Source organism: Triticum dicoccoides, chromosome 7B (assembly GCF_002162155.2).
Source record: "Triticum dicoccoides isolate Atlit2015 ecotype Zavitan chromosome 7B, WEW_v2.0, whole genome shotgun sequence".
Taxonomy (NCBI): Eukaryota; Viridiplantae; Streptophyta; class Magnoliopsida; order Poales; family Poaceae; genus Triticum; species Triticum dicoccoides.
The window spans coordinates 702,660,988-702,679,869 of NC_041393.1; the positions used below are offsets into that span (position 1 = coordinate 702,660,988).

The window sequence follows — 18,882 nt, forward strand, 5'->3', positions numbered from 1 at the left end:
CGGTGGTGGGTGGGGATGGCGGCGGTGGAAGATGAGGGAGACGAAGGCGGAGAGGAGATGAGGGAGAGGAGGGTGAGGATGGATCGGATCTGGAGAAACGGTGGGTGGGTAGGTGGGTTAGGGTTTTGGTTTTTTCAGGAGAGGATCAACCGTTGGATGGGCGCGTGATGGATGGCTTGGCTCGTGTCCAACTTGGTGATCCGCGTGGAGGTGGTTCCTCGCTTCTCATTGGCTGGCTGGCTCACGCTCGAAAATCCAAATTTTGGACCCAGATCTCTGATTTTTTTACAAATGCCTACAAATGTGTGTTGCAATATTGGACCATACCATTTTCCAAAAGGCGGTTGTTAGGTGTCGGTCAATCGGCCTAAATTTGGGTCGGTCGCCTCATGACCCTACGATGTTTTCGTGTGTAACCATTTGATTCACCCCCAAGTTATACTTTCTTCCCCATCTTGCTCGTTCTCTATCAGATAGAACACATAGTTGACCCTCCCGCCGTTGCACCATCGCGCACAACCGTAGTCTGTCGCCTAAATGTTGGCATCACACCAACGTGCTCTAGTTGTAGCATTCGCCGGTTCTAGCACCTTCCCAAGGAGATTCATGTATTTCAACCCAAACGATCAATCTTATGGCCACATTCATGGCATAGTTTGTTCAAATGATCTCATATTGTGCACAAGGGTGCATCTTGGAATTACAAACAATGTTGCCAAAGGGAGTTTTCATTTTCTTTGCACGGAAAATTCATTTTCCATTTTTTGAGTGCCCGAAATGAGGTATTTTTGTGAAGGACCTACCATATATTTGTTGCAAAATTGTACCAAATCAATTTTTTAAAATACTACGCCATATTTAATGCACAATTGACCAAATGGTTGGGTGAAAAAAGTTTTGATCCACCTCTGGTGAAAAAGACAAATTGTCGTCGATTCAGTTGGAAGCGGGTGAAATTTGAACTGTAGCTGCCTCATAGTTTGCTCTTTATTTTTTACAAAAATCATTTCTAGGTATATAAGTATCTATTTAATCATAGAAACACCAAAAAAATTCCAAGATTCAACCACTAGGTAGGAACGGTCAAGCCCGCCCTTTTGACCGCATTTTGAAACGGGCATAAAAAATTCAAAAAAAATCAAAAATTTGGAAAACCTTCACATTGTGTCATTATATGTGACCAAGTTTCCAGGAAAAATAATAAACTTGTAATACGGTAATTATTTTAAAAAAAGTGTTCTCAGAAATGAGCTATCATGCGTGAAGATTCATGGCTTTCAAGCCAAATGATCAATCTTATGGCCACATTCATGGCATAGTTTGTTCAAATGATCTCATATTGTGCACAAGGGTGCATCTTGGAATTCCAAACAATGTTGCCTAAGGGAGTTTTCATTTTCTTTGCACGGAAAATTCATTTTCCATTTTTCGAGTGCCCGAAATGAGGTTTTTTTGTGAAGGAACTACCAAATAATTGTTGTAAAAATGGACCAAATAAATTTTATAAAATACTAGGCCATGTTTAATGCACAATTGACCAAATGGTTGGGTGTCAAAAGTTTTGATCCACCTCTCGTGAAAAAGACAAATTGTCGCCGATTCAGTTGGAAGTGGGTCAATTTTGAACTGCAGCTGCCTCATAGTTTACTCTTTATTTTTTACAAAAAACATTTCTAGGTACATAAGTATCTATTTAATCATAGAAACACCAAAAAAATTCCAAGATTCAACCACTAGCTAGGAACGGTCAAGCTCGCCATTTTGAGCGCATTTTGAAACGGGCATAAAAAATTCAAAAAAAATCAAAAAATTGGGAAACCTTCACATTGTGTCATTATATGTGGCCAAGCTCCTAGGAAAAATAACAAACTTGTAATGCAGCAATTATTTTAAAAAAGTGTTCTCAGAAACGAGCTATCACGTGTGGAGATCAATGGCTTTCAAGCCAAATGATTAATCTTATGGCCACATTCATGGCATAGTTTGTTCAAATGATCTCATATTGTGCACAAGGGTGCATCTTGGAATTACAAACAATGTTGCCAAAGGGAGTTTTCATTTTCTTTGCACGGAAAATTCATTTTCCATTTTTCGAGTGCCCGAAATGAGGTATTTTTGTGAAGGACCTACCATATATTTGTTCCAAAATTGTACCAAATCAATTTTTTAAAATACTAGGCCATATTTAATGCACAATTGACCAAATGGTTGGGTGAAAAAAGTTTTGATCCACCTCTGGTGAAAAAGACAAATTGTCGTCGATTCAGTTGGAAGCGGGTGAAATTTGAACTGTAGCTGCCTCATAGTTTGCTCTTTATTTTTTACAAAAATCATTTCTAGGTATATAAGTATCTATTTAATCATAGAAACACCAAAAAAATTCCAAGATTCAACCACTAGGTAGGAACGGTCAAGCCCGCCCTTTTGACCGCATTTTGAAACGGGCATAAAAATTCAAAAAAAAATCAAAAATTTGGAAAACCTTCACATTGTGTCATTATATGTGACCAAGTTTCCAGGAAAAATAATAAACTTGTAATACGGTAATTATTTTAAAAAAAGTGTTCTCAGAAATGAGCTATCATGCGTGAAGATTCATGGCTTTCAAGCCAAATGATCAATCTTATGGCCACATTCATGGCATAGTTTGTTTAAATGATCTCATATTGTGCACAAGGGTGCATCTTGGAATTCCAAACAATGTTGCCTAAGGGAGTTTTCATTTTCTTTGCACGGAAAATTCATTTTCCATTTTTCGAGTGCCCGAAATGAGGTATTTTTGTGAAGGAACTACCAAATAATTGTTGCAAAAATGGACCAAATAAATTTTATAAAATACTAGGCCATGTTTAATGCACAATTGAAAAAATGGTTGGGTGTAAAAAGTTTTGATCCACCTCTGGTGAAAAAGACAAATTATCGCCAATTCAGTTGAAAGTGGATCAATTTTGAACTGCAGCTGCCTCATAGTTTACTCTTTATTTTTTAAAAAAATCATTTCTAGTTAAATAAGTATCTATTTAATTAGAAATACATGGTTTTATGGCGATACATCGACGTTTGGACGCTGGCCGAGGGCCCCAACTCTTGAGCGCGTAAGCTCGCATGCCCGCCGCGTGGTCACCGCGTGACCGTGGCATTGCCATGTGTTCTGGGTGGCCTAGGCATGTCTAGTGGGTTGGGAACTCCCCAGGTAGGTGCTAGGAAGAAAATCACAACATAAGATTCTCACGAGGAGACCGATCGATGCTCAAACATGAATAAGCAGCCAATTGTTTGATTAGCGGTACGGGAAATGTACATGGCTAATGGGCGTGAGTTTTGGCTGAGGATGATTAGTTACTAAGAAGACCGTCTTCACAAATTTTCAGCTCAAAAGGAGGAGCCTAGGTGGTACTTGCTTTGCAAACCACCACACTGGACATAAATACAAATGTTGAAGCTCGGCTCAAAATAATGAATGGATTGAACTGGCATTTGGTGGAGGATGGTTATTTGGGCATAGGAAAGCACTGTAGAAAATGGATACTATTTGGACATGCCAAAGTGGTACTTCCTTCACAAACTGTTACTCTGAACAGAATAGGAAAATGAATATTTTTGAATTATTTTTTAACTAGGCAAGGAAGGTTTTTACATATTTGACGAAGATATGACCCAAAGAATTTATGAGATTTTTTGGGGAATTTTGGAAATGACAGAAATATAGGTTGCTTCACAACCTAGGGCAAAAACTGCCAGATGGACATGACACATAGGCAAAACTGATGAGGTGGCGCCTAGTCATAGCAACCCACCACAATTTACAAGGCTATGCCCATCTATATTGGTCGTTAACAACTAGAAATAAGGCAGCGGACTAGCGCTGTTTGCTTTATGACCTTTTCGTGTGAGGAAATTACGACCTTTCTGACCAAAATGGTCGCAATGGTTTAGGGTTTGGAGCCCCCGAACAGCTTTTTACCAATTGGTCTGAAATGGTCATAAATTTATGACCAATTCTTCGAGGGTCACTGACAGAAGGTCATAAGTTGACATATTTCTTGTAGTGCATCACCACCACGCCGTTGTGCTGCTGCTGGATGGAGTCTTCCTCAACCTCTCCCTCTCTCCTTGCTGGATCAAGGCGTGGGAGACGTCACCGGGCTGTACGTGTGTTGAACGCGGAGGTGCCGTCCGTTCGGCACTAGGATCTCCGGTGATTTGGATCACGACGAGTACGACTCCTTCAACCCCGTTCTCTTGAACGCTTCCGCTTAGCGATCTACAAGGGTATGTAGATGCACTCTCCTTCCCTTCGTTGCTGGTTTCTCCATAGATAGATCTTGGTGACACGTAGGAAAATTTTGAATTTCTGCTATGTTCCTCAACAGGTGGTGATGGGGTCATGTACCTAGGGTAGGGTCACGGACCTGATCTAAGTACCTTGCCCAAGGACACCCTTAGAAGAGGTCGCCTTCCAGTCGACCAACGAGGGACTTACTCGACTGACTTGAAGGACTCGACCACGAAGACTCACTCGACCTCCAGAAGGTCAAGAGGCACTCTGCACTGCAACGGCCTGTAATTAAGTAGACTTTATGATAGTAAAGACACTTTATGCGGGGCGTTACCAGTAACGCCCCGGACTTAACTCACCTTAAACCCTCTCCTACGTGGGCTGGCTGGGGTCCTGGCACACTCTATATAAGCCACCCCCCTCCACAGGTAGAAGGGTTCGGCACCTTGTAACTCATATACTCATAATCCACTCGACCGCCTCCGGGCTCCGAGACGTAGGGCTATTACTTCTTCCGAGAAGGGCCTGAACTCGTACATCCTTTGTGTTTACAACCTCTCCATAGCTAGGACCTTGCCTCTCCATACTTACCCCCCACTCTACTGTCAGGCTTAGAACCACGACAGTTGGCGCCCACCGTGGGGCAGGTGTTTTAGCAATTTTGAGGAGAAGTTGCGATTCTTCCGAGTACTTACATCATGGTGGCTGCTGGAGTTTTGGTAGAGGGTTGAGAGATCCGTCTCGGCGCTCTCACCTTCATCGCCGACGACTCCGCCTGGCTCCAGGAGGCTCCACTCGACGTTGATGCGCTCCCCGTCCGCGGTGCGACGCAATGTCGCGCATCTGTCCGCGGCGTTCTGCTGCAGCAACCGTCGACGCCGTATCGGTCGACTCCCCCATCGTCCACCCTCCCGGTCTCCTGCCAGCGCAAGCGCTCGGGCCGGTCAAGGCTTCAGCGGTGGGTGAGACACGCGGTGGCTCGTCAGACGGCCACCACTCATGTTGCGGCAATCGAGCCCGACGAATCTCTCTACGGCCTGTTCGATCTGTCGACTGGCTCCATAGAGACTGCATCCGAGTGCGATAGCAGTGATCCAGCGGCGGAAATCTTGATGGTCGACGGGCCCTGCAGTCCCCCTGGCTTCGCCCGTGATGGTGGGGCAGGCGACGGAGGCGACCCCGCACGAGGCCACGAAGAGTACCAGCCCGAGGCCACTCGACTCTCTGCAAAGAGAGGAACTTCGCCGCAGGAACGTGGATGCCCTGCGTACTCCCATCGCAGGAGAAACCCCCGAGGCTCGCGCCTTGGAGGAGGCACGTTTGGCCAATTTGGCCAAACGCACTCGACTGGAGAATCTTCAGCGAGCACTCGACGAGCGCGCGCGGCAACGAGTTCCCGACAACAGTCGACGTCAACTCTTCCCGCCGACTCAGGTATATCGAACCCCAATCCAGAATTTAGCAGTTGCGACCCGTATAGCAGAGTCTATCCAGCCTTCTCAGTCGGAAGCTGGCAGAGGCTTGATGCAGATCAGGGATCTGCTCCGGGCAGTAGGAGATCAGAATTCAGCCGTGTCGTAGTCGCGCAACAGAATTCACAGTCTATCCGTCACTGCGAATACGGTTCAGTCGGCTCACAGCCCCAGATCGCCTCCGCGGCGTGAAGGGCGCGAGAATCGGCGAGACCACTATGGTGACCGACTCGATCGAGATGATAGGCGTCGAGTGCCCAATTCCCCTCCGAGGGGTGGGTCTTACGCTCCTCGGCAGCAAGATGACAGGCGTCAGTTCAGTACAGGGCAAAGGGTTCCAGTCGACCCCAGAGAACCAGGCTTCGACGCGCGATCCATTATCGTGCAAGGTTTGGTCGACCGGAACAGAGCCCATCGAGGTGGACTCGACAGAGATGCGCCCACAAGCAGTCGAGTGCATGTTTCTGGTCCTGAATGTTTCAGCAGAGCTATCAGAGCCGCAGTTATTCCCCCCAATTTCAGGTTGGCAACAGGAGTCAGCAAGTTCACTGGTGAGTCCAAGCCTGAAACTTGGCTTGAGGACTACCGAGTGGCGGTTCAGATTGGTGGTGGGAACGATGAGGTGGCCATGAAGCATTTGCCCCTCATGCTGGAAGGTTCTGCCAGGGCATGGTTGACTCAATTACCTCCTAGCAGCATTTACACTTGGGAAGATCTGTCCCGAGTGTTCATCAGAACGTTTGAAGGAACTTGCAAGCGACCAGCTGGATTGACAGAGTTGCAAGTCTGCGTGCAGAAGACCAATGAGACTCTCAGAGAATATATTCAGAGATGGATTACTTTGCACCACACTGTGGAGAATGTGTCTGATCATCAGGCGGTCTGCGCCTTCAAAGATGGCGTCAAGAACAGAGAACTGAGTTTGAAGTTTGGTCGAACCGGTGACATGACCTTGGGTCGGATGATGGAGATTGCTACCAAGTACGCCAACGGCGAAGAAGAAGACCGACTCCGAAGCGGCAAGCACAAGCCGAGTCAGTAGGAAAAAGGAAACACCAGTCGGAAACAGAAGCGGAAGGCTGAACCGGCAGCTCCTGGAGAGGCTTTGGCCATGACTCAAGGAAAGTTTAAAGGGAAACCAAAAGGATCCTGGAACCCTAAGAAGGTGAAGGATAAAGAAGGGAACGACGTGATGGATATGACGTGTCACATCCACACGAAGAAAGACGAAGAGGGGAATATCATCTACCCGAAGCACACCACTCGCCAATGTCGACTCCTGATCCAGCAGTTTCAGGGAAAACAATCTAAGGACAAGGAGAAGGAGTCGGACAAGGCCGAAGACAAGGAGGACAGTGAGGGAGGATATCCGCATATCAACTCCACTCTGATGATCTTTGCAGATGTGGAAAGCAAGAGTCGATTGAAAGTCATCAACCGAGAAGTGAACATGGTTGCGCCAGCAAAAGCAAATTATCTAAAATGGTCCCAAATACCCATCACATTTGACCAATCTGATCACCCGACTCATATTGCCACCCCTGGGAGGCAAGCTTTGGTGGTCGATCCAGTTGTCGAAGGCACTCGACTGACAAAAGTGCTGATGGACGGTGGAAGCGGGCTGAATTTGTTGTATGCCGACACATTGAAAGGAATGGGCATTCCGATGTCCCGACTGAGCACCAGTAACATGAGCTTTCATGGAGTTATACCAAGGAAGAAAGCCGAGTCACTCGGCCAAATAGCTCTGGACGTGGTGTTTGGTGATTCGAAACATTTTCGCAAAGAAAAGTTGACGTTTGAGGTCGTGGATTTTCAGAGTGCATATCATGCCATTTTGGGGAGACCAGCTTACGCACGGTTCATGGCTCGACCATGCTACGTGTACCTCAAATTGAAGATGCCCGGCCCCAAAGGGGTGATCACTGTCACCGGTGATCGGAAAAAGGCAGAAGAGTGCTTTCAGAAGGGCTCAAAGATTGCCGATTCCCAGGTGACAGCGGTCGAGTTCGAGGAATACAAGCAAAACGCAGATCCGAGTGACTTGCTGCGATCCAAGAAACCCGCCACAGAGTCTGCATTCCAGTCGTACGGTGAGACGAAGCCTGTTCACATTCACCCGACCGACCCCGATGCAGCTCCGACCCGCATCTCCACAACACTCGACCCAAAATAGGAAGAAGCGCTCATCCAGTTCCTCCGTGAGAACTGGGATATTTTTGCATGGAAGCCCGCTGACATGCCAGGTGTTCCCAGGGGACTGGCTGAGCATCGCCTAAGAGTCGACTCATCTGCAAAACCAGTCAAAGAGTATCTTCGGCGGTCCGCCGTCCAGAAGAGAAAAGCCATTGGTGAGGAAGTGGCTCGACTGTTGGCGGCAGGATTTATCCGAGAGATATACCACTCCGAGTGGCTCGCTAATGTCGTCATGGTTCCTAAGAAGGATCATTACGGATAGTGGATCGAACTTTGACTCGGAGGAATTCAGAGATTTCTGTAACTCCCAAGGCACACGGGTCGACTACGCTTCAGTCGCCCATCCGCAGTCGAATGGACAAGCAGAGCGAGCTAATGGCCTGATTCTCAAGGGATTGAAACCCCGACTGATGCGTGATCTCAAGCATGCAGCTGGAGCTTGGGTCGACGAACTTCCCTCAGTGCTTTGGGGGCTGCGGACCACACCTAATCGGTCGACCGGAAGAACTCCATTCTTCTTGGTCTACGGAGCTGAAGCAGTCTTGCCGAGTGATCTTCTCCACAATGCTCCTCGAGTTGAAATCTACAACGAAGCAGAAGCTGAACAAGCGCGGCAGGACGCAGTCCACCTTTTAGAGGAAGAAAGGGAGATGGCTCTGATCCGGTCGACCATCTACCAACAAGATTTGCGTCGTTTCCACGCCAGAAATGTGAGAGGTCGAGCCTTCCAAGAAGGAGATTTGGTTCTCCGAGTGGATCAGCACAAACCACACAAGCTTGCTCCTTCTTGGGAAGGTCCCTTCATCGTCACCAAGGTTCTCCACAACGGGGCGTACCGTCTTTACAACGTCGAGCATAATATCGACGAGCCCCGAGCTTGGAACGCGGAACTACTCCGCCCATTTTACACTTAAGGTTTATCACTCGGATGAGTTGCAATAAAGTACTCCTGTAGTTCATGGACCCAAAAATAATAGTGTCATAGTTCCTCCATAATTTTTGTCACTTTTTCTTTTTGTCCAATAAAATTCCCCCTCAGTGGGTGACTTAGCCGCGAATCCGTTTCACCTAAGTTTGTAAAAATCCTACCGAGTGGTGAGCCAGACTCCCACTCGGAGGCTTAGCTGTGAATCCGTTTCGCCTAAGTTATCGAAATCCTACCGAGTGAAGAGCAAACCTCTCACTCGGAGGCTTAGCTGCAGTCCAAGCACTCGCCTAAGTTATAAAAATCCTACCGAGTGAAGAGCAAACCTCTCACTCGGGGGCTTAGCTGCAGTCCAAGCACTCGCCTAAGTTATAAAAATCCTACCGAGTGAAGAGCAAACCTCTCACTCGGAGGCTTAGCTGCAGCCCAGTGCTCGCCTAAGTTATAAAAATCCTACCGAGTGGTAAGCCGGACATCCACTCGGAGGCTTAGCCGCAGCCCAGTGCTCGCCTAAGTTATAAAAAATCCTACCGAGTGAAGAGCAAGCCTCTCACTCGGAGGCTTAGCTGCAGTCCAAGCACTCGCCTAAGTTACAAAAATCCTACCGAGTGAAGAGCAAACCTCTCACTCGGGGGCTTAGCTGCAGTCCAAGCACTCGCCTAAGTTATAAAAATCCTACCGAGTGAAGAGCAAACCTCTCACTCGGGAGGCTTAGCTGCAGCCCAGTGCTCGCCTAAGATATAAAAATCCTACCGAGTGAAGAGCAAACCTCTCACTCGGAGGCTTAGCTGCAGCCCAGTGCTTGCCTAAGATATAAAAATCCTACCGAGTGAAGAGCAAACCTCTCACTCGGAGGCTTAGCTGCAGCCCAGTGCTCGCCTAAGTTATAAAAATCCTACCGAGTGGTAAGCCGGACTTCCACTCGGAGGCTTAGCCGCAGCCCAGTGCTCGCCTAAGTGGACTAAAGAATAAGTCGATTGCAGTAAAGGCACCTTGCTTTGAACCTGCAAAAGACATTTCGAGCCAAAAGCAATCGTATTCAAGCACCAAATTCAAGTTTGAATCGATATCTAAAGGAACCGGAAGTGCTCAGGCGTTAAGCCCGTTAAGGTTTATCGGGTACAATTCCACTCGGCATACCGAGGCAAATTTAAAGCGTCGAGCTAGAAGAAGTTTTTTACCCCTCCTGTGGAGGGCTGGAAGGTGCAACAAACTCATCAAGGTCAATTCCGTCGGCGATCCGAGTGGCAGCCGCAAGGAAAGTTTCCATAAAGGACCTGAAGTCGTGTTTCTTGGTGTTGGCCACCCGGAGGGCCGCCAGCTTCTCTTCTCGCGCATCTTTGCAGTGGACTTGGGCCAGACACAGAGCAACATCTGCACCGCACCGAGCCGAGGACTTCTTCCATTCCTGCACTCGACCAGGGATCGTGTTCAAGCGAGCCATCAGCGACTCAAGGTCATTCTGAAGTGTCTCCCCAGGCCAGAGCGTCGAGTCGATGCGAGATGTGGCGGCCTTCAGCCTTGCGAGATAGTCCACGACAGCTGCAACACGAGACTCCAGTCGGAAAACATCCATGGCAACTTCGTCATTCACCAGAGAATTGACGGGGTCGAGGTTTGGTTCCAGCCGGCTAGTTTCTTCTTCAAAGTTTTGGCAAAATTCTGCAAGGATGATCACTGAGTCAAGGGGATGGTCGAATGGAAAAACCACGATTGGAAATGTTTGCCGAGCATGGAGGTTTACCTTCAAGCATAAGAAACAGCTTCTTGGCAAGACCACTCAGGAAGGCCTCCAGATCATTTTTCTTCTCAGTCAACTTACTGACTTGGTCGGTCAAGGCAGCTTTATCAGTTCTCAGTCGACTCACCTCCTTGTTGGCGATCCCAAGAGCAGCTTTCAGACTGGTATTGTCTTGTTCAAGCTTGGTGACTGAAGCTAACTTCTCGTCAGCAAGCTTGATCTTCTCAGCTAGTTCGAGGTCTTTCTTCTGTTGGGCCTCCCTTACCTTACCTGCAAGTTACAGCAAGATCAGATTTTGAAACAAGCAAGGGGAAAAGCAGTCGTCAGGGTCTCACCAAACATACCTTCGGTCTCCTCCTTTGCCTTCGTCAGCTTCTCCTGAACCAGCTTCAAGCTCAGCTCGAGTTGAGTGTGCTTGTTTTCTAGCTCAGAGTAGCGAGCCACAAGATCACAGGAGTTCTGCGAAGAACCAATCGACTAAATGTCAAATATAATTCACTTCCGAGTGAAAAAGGAAAAATCACACGTTTCTAAGACTACAGCCGAATACAAGCATTCGACCGTAGTCTCGGGGACTACACCCAGTGGGTGCACTCAGCGTGCCCCCACTAATCCTGTTGAAGATAGAGTCGACAGTCGACCTCAAAAAAAAAGAGATGTATTCTTTAAGACTGTAATCAACTGCAAGCAGTCGACCACAGTCTCGGGGACTACACCCAGTGGGTGCACTCAGCGTGCCCCCACCGGTTTGTGAAATCCAGTCGACATAGTCGACTGACAGAAAGATTGACATCATAAAGCCTAAGGCTGACTGCCAGCAGTCGACCCTAGCCTTGGAGACTACACCCAGTGGGTGCACTCAGCGTGCCCCCACTAATCCTATTAAAGACAGAGTCGATCAGTCGACTTGGTCCAATGACAGAAAGACTGAAATTATAAAGCCTAAGGCCGACTGCCAGCAGTCGACCTTAGCCTTGGGGACTACACCCAGCGGGTGCACTCAGCGTGCCCCCGCTAACACGGAGTTTAATCGACACACCCAGTGGGTGACTACTATAAATTCTGGAAAGGAAAAGTTTTTGGTAGCATATCCTAACAGAACAAACGGTGGTCGACTGACCTGAACATTGCTTTGGAGGGCAGAACTGGCGTCATAAGCTGCCTGGCTCGCATCCCGGATGGTCTTCAACTGCTCCATCATGATTCCTGCCTGGCGTATCGCCTCCTTCGCCGCGCCAGCTTGGTCCTCTGGGACGTGGTGCGTCGTGAAGAGGGAGGGCTGCTGAGCACTCGTCAGTGGATCTGCGAAGGACACCGTGTGTCGAGTGGTGTTTTCTTCCTCCGCAATCAGAATCTCAGGCGCCGTCACATCCTGGGGCACCTTGCTGGCAGACGCTTTCCTACTCCTTCTGCGCTTCAGCGGTTCCTCATCCTCATCATCATCAGGGAGATTGATAACAGCATTGGGTGGAGCTACGGAGAAGAATCAGGATCAGAGACCGCGATTCAGTCGACTAAAAACGGCGTTAAGAATATAGTACCTGGTTTTGAAGTTGCCGCGTCCTCCATCTCATGGTCATCAGCCCGGGCTGAGGTCTCAGAAGTAGCAGCACTGCAACTCCAAAGAATCAGTCGACTAACTTCAGCGTCAACCAGAGACAAAGTTCACACAAAATAAGAAGACTTAAGCAGCACGATTACCCCGATATGGTGGGGATGGACACCTTCATCTTCGGCAGGAGCTTGATCGGCTTCGACGGGGCCGCCCTGGGCTGCTTCGGCGCCTTTTCAGTCGGCACCGGAGAGGTGGTCCGAGGGCGCTTGGTCGACTGAGCAACGGTCGCAACCCCCTTGCCACGTTCAGTCGAAGGGTCGTGGACAAGCTTCGACCGCCTTTCTGAGCGCGGTGGTACGACCTCCTCCTCCTCTTCTTCCTCGTCTTCAACGTCATCTTCATCACCGTCATCATCATCCTCAGCAACGTCCGAGTCCCATTCCTCCTCCTCCTGGCTCTCGCCCCCACTCGCCTCACCCTCCTCAGTCGGAGCTTGTGCCCCATTGGGCATCGAGTACAGCTCGGTGAGGGCCTGGTAGATATCAAGACAAAGATCAATCGACCAGTCGGCAGGATAAACAGAAACGAATGTGACAAGAACACAGTGGAGAGCAGAGCAGACATACCTTGTTTGGATCGCTGTTGTGGTCGAGTGGAGGAATCCTTCTGGCTCCGCGTGGGTTATCCTTGTTTCCGGTAACGGCGGCCATCCATCTTTCCAGAGTGACATCGTCGACTGCTTCTGGATGGACTCGAGTCTCGTCTTCAGTCCCACAGTACAACCACATGCAGTGGCTCCGGAACTGAAGGGGCTGGATACAACGCCTAAGGAAGACCTCCAGGAGATCCATGCCCGTCACTCCCTCCCGAACCAACTGCACCACGCGCTCCATCAACATCTTCACGTCAGCTTTCTCTTCCGGAATCAACTTCAGAGAGGAGGGCTTGTTCACTCGGTCCATGGTAAACTGTGGGAGTCCACTCGACTGCCCCGGCGTCGACTGGTCCTGGCAGTAGAACCAGGTCGACTGCCAGCCTCTGACTGACTCGGGAAAGGTCATGGGCGGGAAGGTGCTCTTATTCCTCACCTGGATCCCCAGACCCCCACACATTTGGACGACTCGGGTTCTTTCGTCGCCTGGGCTCGCCTTCTTCACGGTCTGAGAGCGACACGTGAATATATGCTTGAACAAGCCCCAGTGCGGTTGACAGCCCAGGAAACCCTCACACATGGACACGAACGCGGCAAGATAGGCGATAGAATTTGGGTTAAAGTGGTGGAGCTGCGCTCCAAAGAAGTTCAAGAAGCCACGGAAGAAAATACTCGGCGGCAAAGAAAATCCACGATCAACATGGGTGGCCAAGAGCACGCACTCACCCTCTTCTGGCTGGGGCTGCCACTCCTTCCCCGGAAGCCTCGCAGCTCCATGGGGGATCAAGCCCTCGTTGGCCATGTCGAGGAGATCTTTCTCTGTGATGGTCGACTGGATCCAGTCTCCTTGGACCCAGCCCTTCGGCAGGCGGGATCTGGATGAAGACCCGCCGCGGCTGGTAGATCTCCCCTTCGCCTTCTCCGACGCCGACGCCTTCTTCGCGCGTTCCAGCACCGCCGTCTTCTCCTTGGCCATGGTTGCCGGTGAGACGCGCGAGGGGAAGTTGTGCGGGGGCGAGAGCGAGCGCGCTGGACTGGGACGAAGGGAGCAGAGAGAGAGAGAATGCTGAGGCACAGTACAAAAAATCCTCGCCGGGCGCATTTATAAGGTCCCTTCCGAGTGGATAACAGGTGGGCCGGTCGATCTAATCATATCCAGGAACAGTTATGCAGACGGGATACATGGCGAAGAAAGCGGCGCGGAGATCGAGGCGTCTATGTCCCGTCCCATCCGAACGCCGCGGTCCGCCCCGCTTCGCGCGCGTCCCCAAATTTCGCATCCCGCGGAATCCGCGAACGGCAGATCGGTCTGTCAGACGCGGGGTTTCCTGCGATCCGTCGCTCGGAGATCGTCGAAGCCCAAAAGATCACTCGACGAAAGAAGAGAATGGATCGAGTCGACTGAAGACAAGTTGCTCACTATCGACAAAGAGATTCTTTGGTCCAGAAGAACGCACGACCAGTGTGCAAAGGTTAATCGGAAACAACATCAACTCCTTCCTCACTCGAAGCCTCAATCCATTCGGGGGCTAAAGATGGGGTCATGTACCTAGGGTAGGGTCACGGACCTGATCTAAGTACCTTGCCCAAGGACACCCTTAGAAGAGGTCGCCTTCCAGTCGACCAACGAGGGACTTACTCGACTGACTTGAAGGACTCGACCACGAAGACTCACTCGACCTCCAGAAGGTCAAGAGGCACTCTGCACTGCAACGGCCTGTAATTAAGTAGACTTTATGATAGTAAAGACACTTTATGCGGGGCATTACCAGTAACGCCCCGGACTTAACTCACCTTAAACCCTCTCCTACGTGGGCTGGCTGGGGTCCTGGCGCACTCTATATAAGCCACCCCCCTCCACAGGTAGAAGGGTTCGGCACCTTGTAACTCATATACTCATAATCCACTCGACCGCCTCCGGGCTCCGAGACGTAGGGCTATTACTTCTTCCGAGAAGGGCCTGAACTCGTACATCCTTTGTGTTTACAACCTCTCCATAGCTAGGACCTTGCCTCTCCATACTTACCCCCCACTCTACTGTCAGGCTTAGAACCACGACAGGTGGTGCCCTGGTCAGGCTTTCCGGGCGGCAATAATGTCGGTTGTACATCTTTTCTCTTGGGAGAGCGTTTGCATTGTCCGACGGATCGGCGCCTCGTGCCACGGCGAGGGGCTAGGGAGACCCTTCGGAGATGTAGGATGTTGTCAATGGTTCTGTCGGAGTCTATGGAGCTGTTAGCGTTCCCTTACATGCTAGTTGGATCTCCGCAAGGCTTGCTGGTGTCTCGTCGGGATGGATTGCACTCAGTGGAGGGCTCCATTGTCTTCAAGCTGGCCTTGTTCTTCAGTTTCTTCATCTTTGCTTGTAGATGACAGGAAGCCTATTAGCTGCTTGCACAGCACTATGTATCCTTTTAGCTGTTTCTTTGTTCTGTCTTTGTAAGTTGGCGGTTGATGTAATCTTGGCCGGTTGATGGCTTTGTTAATTCAAAGCCGGGCTCTTCTTGAGCCTTCGTTTAAAAAAAAATTGGTACCGGTGCTTCGAAGGCTCGGAGCTTGGCCATGAGGCTTCTTCTTCGATTTTGTCGATCCGCCGTTGTTGGCATTTGTTTCTCTTGTATTTTCTCTTTTTTTTTCTTTTGGGCGTGACTGCGCTACTTCCGCCCCAATACATATCGTTGGATGTATCGGTTGGTTGCTTTTTATACAAATCGGGGGAAAACCTTTTCGGTAAATCTTGTAGGTTGATTTCTTACATTTTTCAGTAGGGAGTCTTGGTGTAGACCTTGAGATCCCTCCACCGCGACTCCATGTAGTGCGAGGGGTTCGTCTGCGTGTACACCCCAAACTTGAAGTAGTGGAAGTCGCTGCCGTAGCCCGGCACGATCAGCGTCTCGTCGCCGTCGATGAACACGGTGAGGGCCGACGCTTGGATGTTGTGGACCAAGTTGAGCCTGAACCACCAGTCGTAGATGTGTCTGTCGACCACCTTGGTCTCATCGTTGTAGTACACGAGCCGTCCGCCGTAGACGTGCAGCATCAGTGTCGTGTTCCGCGGCGGCCTGCCAGGCCGAACACCAGCATCACGGACACCCCGGTTGTGCCGGCCGGCACGTAGTCGTACCCCTCGAACTGCCACACCCCAGAGCTGTACGTTATCTGCTCCACCCCGGAATTGGAAACCAAAATCGGCAGGTCAAACTAACAAAACTCCATGGCTGTGATTAATCTGTCAGAAATCATTGTGAGACACTGATGCGACTTACGTTGAGCAGGATCTCCAGCGCAGCTTGGTGGGGCTGCTGGCGCGGAAGGGCTTGTCGTCGCAGTAGACCCAGAGCCGCTGCACGCCGTCGGCGCAGAGCTTGTTGCGCTGCTCCTGCGGCAGGTCGTACGGCTTGTGGAGCTTGAACCGGTCCTCCATGATCTCGACGGCGGTGAAGCCGGCCGTTGGGTCGGCGCCGGCGGCCGGGCTGCACGAGTGCCACAGCGTTGAGAGCATGACCAAGGCTGTTAGAGTTGTGTCGAATATTATATACAAGGTAGATTACAGTTCGACTTGTAGTTGTATTATGTTTAGATAGGATATGGAGTCGTGTCCTAGTAGGACGCTTGTATTCTAGGCCTCTCATATATAGCGAGGCTAGACACACGATGTAATCAATGCCAACATAATAGCACAGGCGCGCAAGGGGGAGCCGGCGCCCGGGTGGCCGGTGTGTGGTATTGTGACGGTGTCACGGGGAGGAGCGCCCGTAGCCAGGCTCCGGGGATGTAGCATATCGGTGAACCTCGTTAATAAATCTCGGTGTCGTGCCTCGTGTGATTGCTTGGTCCTCGAATGATCAACGGTATGCCTCGGATTTATTATAACAAGTGGTATCATGAGCTAGGTTGTCAGGAGGTTGCTGGATTGTTGATCTCAATGAGGAAAGGAGCGAGAGAATTCGTGGAATCGGTCGAGCTGGTCGCATGTGGCGGCAGAAAAGTTCTACTTGCGGCGAAGATTCTTTGCTCGGTAGGGATTGGAAGAGGCGGCGGTGCACCGCGTGGCAGAGGAACCTATCCGTCGGATCGCGAGCGATCTTGCCGAGTCCGTGGTTGAGATCGGAACCAGCAAACGCGTGTGCGTCTGCCAACAACAGAGGAGACGTGCGGCGGTCGATCGGTTGATCGATCGGGCGAGCGAGTACTTGAAGGTGTGAAAGATTTGTTGGCGCAATAGGGATGCTTGAAGGGGTTGCAAGAAGTCATGTCAGCTAAGATGGATTATCATGTGATGGTTGGAAATTCGTGGAAGACGATTTGGGAGCCTTGAGCGTGTCATGTAGCCGGACAAGTTCGGCTGGGTCGGACTAGATAGTCTGACGGATCGACGTGAGTCGGTTGGAACAAAAGACGGTGGTGGGATCTGCGACAACGACATAAGAGCGTGATGTTGATGGTGACCGACTTTTGGGTGTGGAAACACGTGCCACAGGCCCGAGGGCTTGTGTGGCTTCGACAAGACTATGGCGGGGAGTTGATTCAAGACGGTGCACATGAGAGCTTGGAGTCGACGGGGCGCGGGGTGGCACGTACGACCACCATGGAGTCATGTTGAAGGTGGAGCTGGAGTCTGGAGGACTTCACTCGGTGCTGATTGAGGGGCTACGGCGTAAGTGCGCAGAGAGTCGAAGCCTATTCAGCAGAAAAAGCGAAGGACACGTAATTCGGACTGGAGCCCAGTGTCTGATGGAAGCGTGAAACTTGTCATTGATGATCGGTGGTACTCTGCAGTGTGGGTTGACTGGTGTGGGTCCGCGGCCCTTGAGACTCGACCGGACAGTGAAGGTTCGACGCGTTAATAGCGGTGAGGCGTGCGATACGCACGGTGCATGGAGACGGACCAGGGCTCTGGTGGTCATACATGTGGTGAGACAACTGCGAATTTGACTCGGAATGACTACAAGCAACGGTGAAATTCTTTCAAGTTTCAGGTAGGCGGTCAAGAAAGGAGCGGTGATGTTGAGGTCAGGTAACTCTTATGTGTGACGCCCAATATGTGAGGTGTTCATTTCCACGCAGGTCAGTGATCAGTGTGAGATGGCGTTGGACTGATACTCTGAAAGTTGGGAGCAAAAACTAGAGTAACAAGGAACTTAATTTTTCTCGAGTGTTGACTGTGGTCAAGAAAAGAAGGGACTACAAGTTGCAGGTGGAGCCATATGGAGTCTTTGGAGTAGCAACGGTGCTCATGGGATAAGCTCAAGTCCAATGTACATGGAAGTTTGATACATTAACGAACTCAAGGTGTCGGAGAATATTCGCCAAGGTGGAGTTTGTTAGAGTTGTGTCGAATATTGTGTACAAGGTAGGTTACAGTTGGACTTGTAGTTGTATTGTGTTTAGATAAGATATGGAGTCGTGTCCTAGTAGGACACTTGTATCCTAGGCCTCTCATATATAGCGAGGCTAGACACATGATGTAACCAATGCCAACATAATTACACAAGCGCGCAAGGGGGAGCCGGCGGCGTGTGCCGACGCCCGGGTGGCCGTGTGCGGTATTATGACGGTGTCACGGGATGAAGCACCCGTAGTCAGACCCCGGGGATGTAGCCATATCGGTGAACCTCGTTAACATATCTCGGTGTCGTGTCTCGTGTGATTGCTTGGTCCTCGAATGATCAATGGTATGCTTCGGATTTATTTTAATAAAGGCACGGATCCATGGCGGCAGGCGCTTGGCCATGGTTAAGGGAATTACCGCTCCGATGGCAACACGTTCTGGTAAAGTGCTGCTTGGATATAGTGGAACCCGTATAGTTGATTTCTTTTCAGTAGGTGGCAGATAGTACTTCGAACCGAACGGATACTTCCTGGAGTAAACAGCTTGGGCTTGCGAAAACTTGCTTCTACGCACGGCGGCATGTGCTATGCTTATCTCGACCATACATACATGCACTAGGGGATCAGCGACCACGCAGTTAATGTTCTGCGTATTCGGAATTTACCAAATTGTATGGGCAGTACTCTGCGGCGGAAAACCGGCGGAACGTTTCGGCTGGTCAAACCAGAGC

General features: G+C 50.0%; 1 pseudogene; it reads right to left on the minus strand.

Annotated features, from left to right (window-relative positions):
* Positions 1-15,581: 15,581 nt before the first annotated feature.
* Positions 15,582-18,554, minus strand: LOC119337839 (annotated as a pseudogene).
* Positions 18,555-18,882: the final 328 nt, after the last annotated feature.